Source organism: Hyaena hyaena, unplaced genomic scaffold, assembly GCF_003009895.1.
Source record: "Hyaena hyaena isolate Hyena2069 unplaced genomic scaffold, ASM300989v1 scaffold_535, whole genome shotgun sequence".
Classification (NCBI taxonomy): Eukaryota; Metazoa; Chordata; class Mammalia; order Carnivora; family Hyaenidae; genus Hyaena; species Hyaena hyaena.
Genome location: NW_024081167.1, coordinates 362201 through 374764, shown reverse-complemented (window position 1 = coordinate 374764; position 12564 = coordinate 362201). Strand labels below are relative to the sequence as shown.

The 12564-nt window shown below is 35.2% G+C and overlaps 1 protein-coding gene across 3 annotated transcripts in view; it reads right to left on the bottom strand.

Annotated features, from left to right (window-relative positions):
• Positions 1–12564, bottom strand: part of TBCK (TBC1 domain containing kinase) — a 192281-nt gene that overhangs the window by 9115 nt on the left and 170602 nt on the right. The gene's annotated exons all lie outside the window — the stretch shown is intronic.

Below are 12564 nucleotides of genomic sequence, written 5' to 3'. Positions count from 1 at the left end.
ATATGTGAAAAACAAAATATGTTAATATTTTCACATGCAATTATAACTTTCTCTTGTCTTTTCTATTTTACGTTCTTACATGTAATTCTAAGAAAATCCCATAGGGATTAAAGGAAGGGAATTAAAAATTAAAAAAAAAACTTTTAACATTTATCTTTGAGAGAGAGACACAGAGTGTGAGTGCGGGAGGGACAGAGACAGAGAGATAGCTTCAGAATCTGAAGCAGGCTCCAGGCTCTGAGCCTGACATGGGGCTTGAACTCACAAACCATGAGATCATGACCTGAGCGAAAGTCAGATGCTCAACCCTCTGATGCCACTCAGGTGCCCCTAAAGTATAAACTGTGAATAGAAATGGCAAGAAAATATTTCTTCAAGGCACATGATAGATATCTCGGCATAATATAAGCCAATGCAACTTCTATTTCATTGTTTGCTTTGTTGAAATCCCAGTAACACTTTACTCCTTCACATGTCAAAATAGTGTTTTCCTTCCTTCCTCTTCCAATTTCCTTTGATCTCCTGTTTTCTTTGTTGATCTCCTCTACCAATCACTTGCATCAAAGCAAATTTTAATTTACAATGGAGACAATGGATTTTTACAGTTTCCTGAAACAAATTTAAGATACATACATATATATGTATTTTATATATTTATGTATAAAAGTTTTCAAATTTAATATATATTTAAGTTAATTAATTAATTAACTATTTAATTAATTGAGAGAGACAGAACAAACATGAGTGAGGGAAGGGGCAGGGAGGAAGAGAGGCAGAGAATTCCAAGCAGATTCTGCACCCTCAGCACATAGCCTGATGTGGGGCTCCAACCCACCAACAACAAGATTATGATCTGAATCTAAGTTGGATGTTTAACAGACTGAGATACCCAGGAGCCCCTAAGTTATATTTTTTTATGGTCTTTTAACAATCTGTTGTCGAGCCCATCACCCAGAATTTGTCTTCTATTCTAGAATAAGGCAATTATTTAAGCTATTAAGCTTACTTATAGGAAAGAAAAAACCTACCTTTTTTCTGTATTATAAAATACTGTTTATTTCATAAGTAGAAGGATTCTGTATATACATAGCCTGGTTTAACTCTGAGTTTCAGTCTGAACCTCTAAGTCCTTGACTGATATTTTTATGCTCATGTCCCATTATTAGCACTTCAAACTCAGTATGTCCCAAACTCATGACAATCTCTCCAAATCCACTTTCTCTTCCTACTTCTGTTAAAGGTATCAGCTACCTCCCCAAAAACCCAATCTGGAAATTTTAAAGTTATCTTTGACTTTTTCAACAAAATGTTGAAGTTATTTTGGATTTTTTACTTTGGCACAAAGAAAAATTAGGCACATTCATTTAGGCACAATGCTGTGTTAGTTCTGTGATTGTCTTGGATCCATTCCTTCCTTTCCATTCCTCTGCTCCTACTCCATTTAGATCCTAATTACCCTTGGATTAGTTCCTAAATGGTTCTTGTGCTTTTAGTTTTCCCCTTTCCATTTGCTTGGCACTCTGCTGCCTACACCTTGCATTATGGGTGACCCTCAGGAAATCCTGAGATCTCTTACACTATTGTGTAGAGAATTTTTCCTTCCTAAAGACTATTGCCCTTAGGCAAGGTGATCCAAGATCTGTGGATCCTTTCCAAAGAATAGCTTGCTTATCTGTAGTTAGTAAGGACAATATATAGTACCCAAAAGTTCTTACTGAAAATTTCATTTTGATAATATTAACTCTAATGTCTCTTTGCATTTTGAGGACCAAAGACATTTTTCATTCTAAATTTAGTCTTGCTTATTTTATATAAAGACATGCACTTATTTATATGTAAATCAAAGATTAGTGAGCAGATTGCCTTTTAGTGTCCTGAATAAAGTAAGAGAAGATAGTGATAAGAATGTTACCAGATGCTTTGAATCACATAATAAAAGCAGTGAGGCCATTTTCCCAATGTCCTTTTGAAAGCTGCAGGGCTTTGGCTATCCATCTCAGACAAACTCCTGTTTTCTTTTCTCTATAGCCAGGAGGTTTTTGCTAACTGGGGATTTAGGAACTATTTAAGACAGTGGGAAATTGCAAGCCTGAGAGAAAACCCCAGTATCAAGGTAGCTTCTCAGAAGAACCTAGCACTGAAATAGACTAGGAATGTAGAGAGAATGAAATTCTTTAACTGGTCTCTGGTTTTTGGTGTTTAAGGTTATTGGGACAAAGGGCAAAGGAGAAGGAAGACACTAAAAGTAATTTGCCACATGACTTTCTAAAATACAGCTGATAGTATCACTTTCTTTCTAAAAAAACTTTTAATAGTGCCCCACTGCTAAAACGTAAACTCCTTATCATATCATCCAAGGCCATCTATTTCCAGACTTTTCACCTATCTTTCCAGCCTTGTCTGCAGCTAACAGGCTCTTCGAAGAAGCCATAGGCTTTCCAATCAGCATGTGCTATTTCCTTTGCCTGGAATGTTTCCTCCTGACTATGGCTCTCCTCCCAATACATCTCCTTAGTGAAATCCTATTCATAATTCAAGGTCTAAGTCGACTATCAGCTTCTCTAAGAAGCTTTAGGAACCTTTCATTTAACTGGAGGAAACTTTTTCCTTCTCATTGACTTTCTAGAACTTTAATGATAAATTTATTCATTATAAATAAAGTTATGTTATAACTTTAATTATAAATTTCACCTAGCACATGCTCCAATCTGCTTTGAGTTTTAATTAGTTTTATGCATGTCTTATCTTTCTAACTAGATTGGAAGTTTTTTGAGGGCAAGAGACTATGTCTTTCTCCTTTCTGTTTCCTCATAATACTTCCCATCATGCAAGCACTAAATGTTTGTTGTCTTGAATTAAAATAGTAGTTATAAGTATTTTTTCTTTTGTCACCCTCTTTCTTTACTAATTTCTACAAATGAACAGTCTATAGCAAACTATTATTTCTCATGTGTTTGTTCATCAAATACTTTTTGAACCTCTACAATGTGTCAGGAACTATGGTTGGCACTGGTTAAACTGCTTTACTGCCATTCTTAATTAGTCATTAATTCAAACACCAAGTATCTATTGAGTGCTTTCTACTTCAAAGGCACTATGCCAGGAGCTGTGAGTACAACAGTGAATATAATATAATATAATATAATATAATATAATATAATATAATATAATATAATATAATATAATATAATCCTTGTCCTCAATGAGCTTGGAGTTCAGAGAAGTATAGAGGCAATTAAAATTCCATTTGATAAATGCTACACAGTCATCATTTACAACTGTAAAAATTGTACCTTGCTTGAGAGAACCTGGAAAAGGGCTAAGTGGAGCATGAAATGTAGCCTATCCTCTCCTTTCCAAGTTTTGTGCCCTTACATGGTGCTGTGTGTCCCTAAACAAAGGATGAGTTTTGATCTAATGCACACAGAAATTATACATATGACAGTGGGCCCAAGTAAGTAAAAGATATCCTATGAGCACGTGGAAAGGGTACTCAATCCCAGACTTGAGGAGTTAAGACAGTTCCTTGAGAAATGGTATATAAACAGTCCTTTAAGACAAACGGTAGTTACCCAGGTGAAAAGAAGTGGAAAAAATGTTCCAAACAGAAATAAGTATGAAAAGACAGTATATAAGGAACTATGAGTAGTTAATTATTGCTGTAGTATAAGAGGGTGAGAAAAAAGCAATGAGAGATAAGCTTGGAAAACAAAGCAGAGTTCAGGTCATGAAGGGCCTTATAAATCATGAGGAGGATATGAATTTTATTTTGAAGGCAACAGAAGGTCACAGAGGCATTCGTGACATTGATCAGATTTACATTTCAAAAAGCTCACCCTGGTTATGGAGTAGAACCGGGGGAAGGGGATGGCAGCCAGGCAGGAACAGAAGTTGCAGTTGTATTGGTGGTCTGAGTTAACACAGGTGGGGAGTAAGGATGACAGAATTTCAGACCTAGCTAGCAGGGTGATAAGACAAACAATTTTTTATATAATTCGTTGTCACTTAATCAAGAAGGTGAGATAATTCGCTCTTTCATTCAAACAGACTGGGTGGTATGGAGACAGGCATAGGAACTTTGTAGTTAGCATAGACTTTCAATCAGGGTTCTGTTGTTGGTTTGCTGTGGGATCTTGGGTAAGTCACTTAGCTCTTTTGTCCTTAATGTCCTTGCCTGTTAAATGTGTAATAATAATACACTTGAAGAGGACATTTATGGTGCTATGAGAAGATTAAACTACATATCATATGTATAACTGTTTGATTCATAGTAAATACTATAAGCTTGTTTCCTTCTTTCCTCTCTTCCTCTTTCCAATCAATCCATTAATTGGTGAGCCATTTACAACACCTTGCAATTGTATAGATTCAAACTTAAATAGCAGGTTTGTCCCTACAGGGGATGTAAGATGGGGTTTACAGTATTTATGATGAACTGTTTATAACAGAGTAGTAATTTATACTACTAACTTTTACTGTTTACTGGGTCACATATTTTTAGCAATTAGATGAAAGCTATGGATCTGCTCTCCCTCTCTCTCAAAAAAAAGACACATATGTACAACAACTTACAGATAATTTCAATTAGTTCAAAGACCTACTAAAACTTATGATGGACTCCAGGTTAAGAAGCTTTCCTTTAGGGGCACCTGGGTGAAGTGTCTTGACTTCAGCTCAGGTCATGATCTCATGGTTCTTGAGTTTGAGCCCTATGTGGGACTCTGTGCTGAGAGCTTAGAGCCTGGAGCCTGCTTTGGATTCTGTGTCTCTCAGAATTTACGTTCCTCCCCCATTTATGTTCTGTCTCTCTCTCTCTCAATAAATAAATAAATATTAACAAAAAAATAAAAAAATAAATTTTCCTTTGAAATAATTCATTTGATTTTTAATTTATGATAGTTGAAAGTGACCTAGTGTTTATCCATATGACAATTGGGATCTTCCTGTGAATTTACAGATTAGTGTTGAACAACAGCTCATACTTTCAAACAAGCCCTCTTAGGAACAGCTATGTGGATTTTTTTTTTTTTTTTGAAAAGTTTACATGAAGAAAATAGTAGAAAACATTTTTAGACATGACATAAAAATCTTTTTGAAAACCGTTCTTATTCTAATAGAAAAAAGTGTACTGGTTCATACTAGAGAATAAGCCTCTTCTGATAAAATTCTGTCATCTAATACCATCATGCATCAGGAGCTCTAAAGAGCCTTGTGGTACATTTTCCTTTGACCTGCAATCCTTGGGACCAGAATCTGAGCAACAATCATTTATCAACTTTTGTTTATACTGGACAACTGAGAACAGTAAACCCAGCCACTGGTCATGTTACACACCATATACTATGCTCTGAAAATAATGTATACAGTTAAAAATCAGATTCAAAACAGTTAGGGCTACGATGGATCATAGCCAAGTTCCAACTTCTGTAGGTCAAGTGGGAGGGCAACTATGGTTAGTTTTATTCAGCCACAGACATTCCTGTGGTATGGAGTAATTAATTAAATGGTGGGTTGTGGAGGGCAGGGTGGGTATTTAGAATAACACATACTTAGACAAGATAACTTTCATCCTGTGACAGGCCATGAATATAGGTGCCAGAGATCACAAGATTCAGATGGTGACTTGGTAGTTTTTCCTGGAAATTGGAAATGAGTTTCCTCTGTCTTTTTAAAAAACTGCTTGTACACATAATATATCCAGTAAAGATGTTTAAAAAACAAAGTTTGAGGTGTTTTAAGGCCCTCTTTACTACAGCTCCTACACTGCTTTTTACTTCACAAAACCTTTGAAAGCCAATGAGAACAGGAACTCGACAGGGCAGGTTTTAGCTGGGTGGTCTTTTAAAGTAAGCTATCCTCCATGTAACAATGCAGAGCCATACAGATGAGTTTTCACTGTTACTTGTAAGACTCATATTATGTCTAGTGTGTTCAAGCCACATTAATATCTAAAATGTTTCCTTATAATCTGCTATGAACCCACAGACCAAACATTTGCTGACAAGAAGGCAAAGAATAAGCCAGGAAGAAAGCCAAGTTTAACCATAGCCAGTGCTTATGGGTCTAACAAGACCAAGAAAGAATTCCTTGCGTATTTGGAACTCATAAAAGAGACCCACTTTCCATTCTTGCCAAAATGTTAAAAATGTTATAATGAGGCCTAACACATTTTCTGACAGGTAAGATATCGCATTCAAAGTGGTTTAAAAGTCTCACATTAATCTCTAGAACTAGGTAGATATTATCTGGAGCCAGAGAAGTTTATTTACTATGGGAACAACACATGCTGAATTGCTTAAAGTGTTTTCAGAATGAGCACTCTTCCATGGGATGAGAGTGTGGAAGCCTCACATTACTGTAGTACAAACTAACTTCCAATTTAACATCGAAAGACCAAATAACACCTTGGCCACCAGGGGAGTATAAATAAACATAAGTGGACTATTATTTTATTTAAAAAACAGCTACAATGGCATGCTTTCTTATTATAAATATAATCATTTTTAGTTGATAATAGATGCGGTATTTTAAACTTAATCCTTACTTGTCATGTGTAGAAAGTATCGGGACACTCTGTTCAGTCATAGAATCTCCACAAAGATCATCTCTTGTCCAGGTTTCTGAATCAACTGTTATCCAGAAATATATGTTTTGCTCTTTTCTGTTTGTTTGTTTTGTTTTGTTTTGCAGGAAAGAATAATAGCAATTAATAGCATACACAGCTTATTATTGCCACTGGCGGTTATGTTCTCAGATGAATATTTCTTTTGACGATAAAAGAAAACGCTGATTTTATGCCAAGAATATAACATTTTAAAGGAAAGACAAGCTGTTTCTAATATTTTTCCAAAGGGTTGACAAAACAGAGTAAAATGCAAAGATTCTTTCAACTTCTTTCTTAGATAACCTTTTGAATGGGATATACTGGCAGGGATGAAATTTTAGTGGTCTTATAACCACAAAATATAATCTGGATAGATAATTATAAAGTCTATGTGTTTCAGTGACTAACACAACAATATTATGTTTACAGTTTGATTTTTTTTTTTTTTAAGGATTCACTAAAGGTAAGAAACACCAACTGGAGTTTCATTTTATTCTTGTCCATGTTCTTGGCCATTTTCCAGTCTGGCAGCCATCATTAGCTCTACAGCAGGATTTCACTACATTCTTTCTCCAGAGGGGAAAAACAAGTACCCCATAACACATTAAAGCACGCTCCTCTGCTATCATCATCTTCCTTAAACACTATAATTTACTTCTAGGAAAGAGGTGGATGCACAGTGGTATTTTGTTCAGGAGAGATACATGAGACTTTGAATTGAGGTGGGTAGTAGGATAGTGTGAGTAATGGGTGCTGTACTAAAACAAATCATACAGTTCCTCTTAGGTAATGTTTCATTAATATTTAAAAAATCAAAATTTCCTTTATATCTGAGAAATCTAATCAAGGATATAACAATGTTCCTTCCTGTGGGTCCATTAAATCCATAATTTGGCTGGTGGACTTCTCTCTGCCTCCCCCTTTTGATCTGAATAGTTACTGCCTTAATTCTCAGATTGATTCACAAACTCTCTGAGATTAATTCAGCACATTTCGGTTTTGGAAGAGATATCTTCTATGATGCTTTCTGTACAGATCATGTTGGCATTTTTTTTTTTCTAAGCCCAGGAAATCGAATTCCAGTTTAACAACTGAAGATGTAGTTTCTTATGTGAATTTTAAAAAGATGATTATCTCTGCAGTGATGAGAATGAGACCTTTCCATCTTTTTCATTTCAAATGTTATACGAAGCCTGAATTGACTTTACCCTTGTTTTGATACAGAGGTCTTCCTACTCCCATTAACCCTGCCAATACTTGCAGTCTGCATCTGTTTGATTTGTCAAGTTAACTCAGCCACACAGCAGCAAGGATCAGCACAAAATCTGACTCACCCTTGGAGCATTAGTAGACAGTTTTGAGACTCAGGAGTCCACTTTCACTCACTTAAGACTACCTGACATTCCTTGATGCTGGCACAACATTGTTCTCAGAATACCTGCATGTGCTTGATTATATAATAGCTCACTGTTTTATTTAACCTGTAGCGTTAAGGTGAATTAAAGATTACCTGACAAGTGAGATTCAGTAGGACCTGGTACAGGGAGCCTCTATATGGTACCTTAATTAAACTAAGTTCTTTTGTAGTCCTGTTTTTTTGCCCTGTTCAGGAGAAAAGCAATGTTTTAGCCTGGTAAGAAATGGCAGATACTAAAGGTTTCCTGGTGTATTTAATGTGGAAGCTAGGCCAAATACAAAAAGTCTTATGAAGTAGTAATTACAAAGAAACCAATAAATTGCTAATCAATTATAATTAGAGGAAATAGTTAATGAATACATAAATAAAACAGGATCAGGTATCTTCCAATTACAGTTACTCAAGTACAAAAATAAGCTATAATTATCAGATCTGTTTTGCCCTCTCCTATTTCACTGCAGACAATATATTCAATACACTTGGCCATTATAGAGTAAATCCTTCATATATGTAATTCAAAAGACATTCTGGTTCTAATTTGTATGTCAAATGGGTGATTTTAATACTGTCATTCACTAGACAAGTATCTCATTTTTTCTTTCTTGCAGTTGTTCAATGACATTTTGCTAGGTGTTAAACACTGAGAACCCTTTTCATTATTGAGCTATATATACTCTATTTCATTTAATATTTTCATTTGTTGGATTTTCAGTCTAGCTCTTTTACTAGACCTTAACAGAAGATGTAAAACTAGAAAAATTACAGTCAGTGCCTACTTTTGTAAATAAAAAATTCCCTACTCCAGATATGGGTTTGACATAAAAATCATAAACATTTACAAAGATAATTTGTAACTGTACTAACTAGAATTGGTACCTCTGCTTTCTTTTCACAGCATTCAACTGTGGCTTTCTTAATCTCTTCAAAATAGGACTCTGCCAGCTGCTGGGTGCAATACAATGATTTCAACCTGTTACTTGTTTGGAAATCACTGTTTCTTTCGTGCTTTTGATTTTTAAAAAAATATTCATAAGGGAAAAAAGATGAGACTCAATAAGAACAGCTCTTATATGAAAGAATGTCCGTTATGACCAAAAACTGTAGGGCTCAGATGAACTGTGGGCAGTGGGGTATTCTGAACACATCAAACTCTAGAACTTTTTAAAAACTGCTATTTTAACCATTTTAGGTGTACAATTAAGTGGCATTAAGTACGTTCACAATGGTGTAAATTGTTACCACTAGTTATTTCCAAAAATTTTATCATCCCAAATAGAAACTCTATATCCATTAAGAAAAACTCCCATTCTTCCCTCTCTCAGTCCTTAGTAACACTAATTTACTTTCTGTTTTCATGAATTTGCCTATTCTAGGAAGTTTATTTAACGTGGAATCACAGAATATTTGTCCTTTTGTATTTGGCTTATTTCAACTTAGCATGATGGTTTTAAGGTTCATCTATATTGTAGCATGTATCAGAACTTCATTCCTTTTTAAGGCTGAATAATATTACACTATATATATATATATATAGTGTAATATTACCACATTTTATCTATTCATTCATCTGTTGATAGACACTTGGGCTGTTGCCACCTATTGGCTATTCTAAATAGTGGTGCTATAAACACCGGTATACAAGAGTGTATCTGTTTGAGCCCTTGTTTTCAATTTTTTTTGGTATTTACCTAAGAGTGGAATTGCTGGTCATAATGTAATACTAAGTTTACATTTTGAAAGAACTGCCAAACGTTAAATCGATTTCTACAGAAGTTGCATTAGTTTACATTCCCACCAGCCTTGAGCCAGAGTTCCAATTTCTCCATACCCTTGCCAACAGTTGGGTGTGAAGTGGTATCTCACTGTGGTTTTGATTAGCATTTCGTTAAAGACTAATGATGTCAAGTATGTTTTCATGTATTGTTGGCCATTTGTATATCTCCTTCACCCCTAGCACCAAAGGGAGTCGGGGCTGGAAAGACAGTAGTTAGAGAAGGCTTCCTGGAGAGAAATTTTAACCTTCAGTAAAGGGATTCAGCAAACCTGAGAATTTTTGAGGGAAGAATACAGACGGATAAATATCCTTGACTCTTTCTCTCTCATAACTTGTTATAACTACCCATTAGCTCTCTTTAGCTAGAAGCCAGAGAATATGGAAGCCAGTCTCCTACGGCAGAGAGCAGGGTGAATAAGTGTGGAGAGTGGATCTAGAAAGAAAGGCAGAACAAATGGAAGCTATCCAGCACAACCATGGATAAAGAGAATTCCAGTAAAGAGACTTTAAATGGAGATGCTTCCAGCTTACCTGGTGGTGGGAAGAAAGCTTTAGTAAAGTCATACAGATCTGTATAGCAGGTTAAAAGATGATGGAACAGCATAAGTAAATAAATACCTTAAGTTCCTTTTAGCCTCACAGGGAAAAAAAATTATTAAGATCCATCTCTCTACAAATACTTAAGTCATATCTCAAAAATAATTTCCTGATGTTGTATTGAAGCACTAATACTGAGCATACAACTTGTTCAGTCATTGTTGTCTATAAGCATTAATGACCATGGAGTTTGAAGACAAAGGAATTATTCATGATAGTACCTGGTCTCTCATAAGGAAGACATTGGCTAATTTATTCATAATGTGATGGCTCTTAATTTATTACTATAGTTTTAAATGTTTATTTATGTATTTTGAGAGAGAGAGATTGCATGAGCATGCAGAGAGAGAGGGAGAAAGAGAATCCCAAGCAGGCTCCATGATGTCAGCCCTCCAAGTCTGGGCTTGATCTCACAAACTGTGAGGTCATGACCTGGGCCAAATCTAGAGTCAGAGACACCCACCTGCCCCATTTATTACTATTATTATCATATACTGTTATTACTTCATCTAAATAGTCATGCCTCCAGATTTCTTTCACATTTTGGACCTGCAAATTTATTTGCACTATGACTATAGCATTTCACAGTGTTTTGTGTATAACAAATGACAAATGCTTTATAATTGATAACTTAATGAAAGAAATGAATTATTTATTCACTTATATATATATATATGTTAAAACCTTTTTGGTAACATTAGAACATAAATCTAGAGATTAGTACAATACAATGAATAGGATGCTTGAAAACATTTGGCATATTTAAGAATATTAAATTATATAGGGTCTACTTATTAGATAATCATCTTTCAAATGGTGAGTACTTTATAACATATCTTAAGCTTGTTAGCTTGAAGAGCATAAAAGTTTATTTCAGGTCTTGGTTTCATACACTGCGAAGAACTACTGTGATCAGTGAAAAGTCAGAATAAGCCTAGTTAAAAACAAGTAAACAGGTGCGCCTGGGTGGCTTAAGCATCCGACTTCTGCTCAGGTTATGATCTCATGGTTTGTGAGTTTGAGCCCTGTGTTGGGCTCTGTACTGAAAGCTCAGAGCCTGGGGCCTGCTTTGGATTCTGTGTCTCCTTCTCTCTGCCCCACCCCACTTGCGATCTGTCTCTCTGTCTCTCAAAAATGAATGAATGTTGAAAAAAATTAAAAACAAACAAGCAAACAAAAAACAGATTCAGTGGCAGCATTTAGACTCAAAAGCCTTAAGGACTCACTGAGTTAAGGGTATGGCCTATGGAGTCACATGGACTCATGTTCCAATCCTGGCTCTGAGACAGGCAAATTAAAACCGAGTCTAAGTTTTTCTCATATGTAAAATGTGTAGAATAATATCTCCCTCATAGAATTGTTGTGAAGAATGAAATAACATATGAAAAGTACTTACTACTTACAAAGACCAGTCAATAATTAGGATTATTATCATTGTAAGGATTTCTTCTTACAGCTCTCTATTACTTGGAACACAGAAATATGTGCTTCTCAATAGTACTTCTGTGGCTTGAATGTACTGATATTCATTGTAATTGAAAATTGATATTTTTCAGTGGAATGATATGGCAATACAGATTAATGCAGCAGCAGAATTATGGTAGTAATTATTATTATTATTCAACAATTTACATAAAAATAATTTAGATACCAAGACTTTAGTTCTAAAATGCTCTCATTTACTTAAAATTGCACATTTGTCATTTAATATTCTGACTTTCTCTGAAATAGGTGTTTTAAATTGTTCCCTGTCAGCTGTCAGATATAATTATATAAAAGGGAAAGTGAGTGATATATGACATAATTAATATCCACTCAGATCCTTCTTTAGTATGGCCAATTAAGCTTCATTATCAAGGCTGACCTTCATTTAGTGTTAAAAACCAATGTTACTGTGAGCCCTGTAACTTTTGAGACAAGGATGCTTAAAAGGCCTATCACCAAAAGTTTTAAAGTTCTCATCTGACTACCTTTCTGGATTATTCAGTTCATAGAGACACTAAGTAATGTACATATTAGTGGGGAATATTTTATCTCCATTGCTCATTTCTTTGAGAAGGAAATTTTTCTAAGTATATTCCTTACTTTCCTTTTGTTCCTCTGTTTACTCTGCCCAGGGTAGCGATCTATTTGATTGGCAAATTTGGGAAGGCCCTGTCTTGCCCTTCTTCC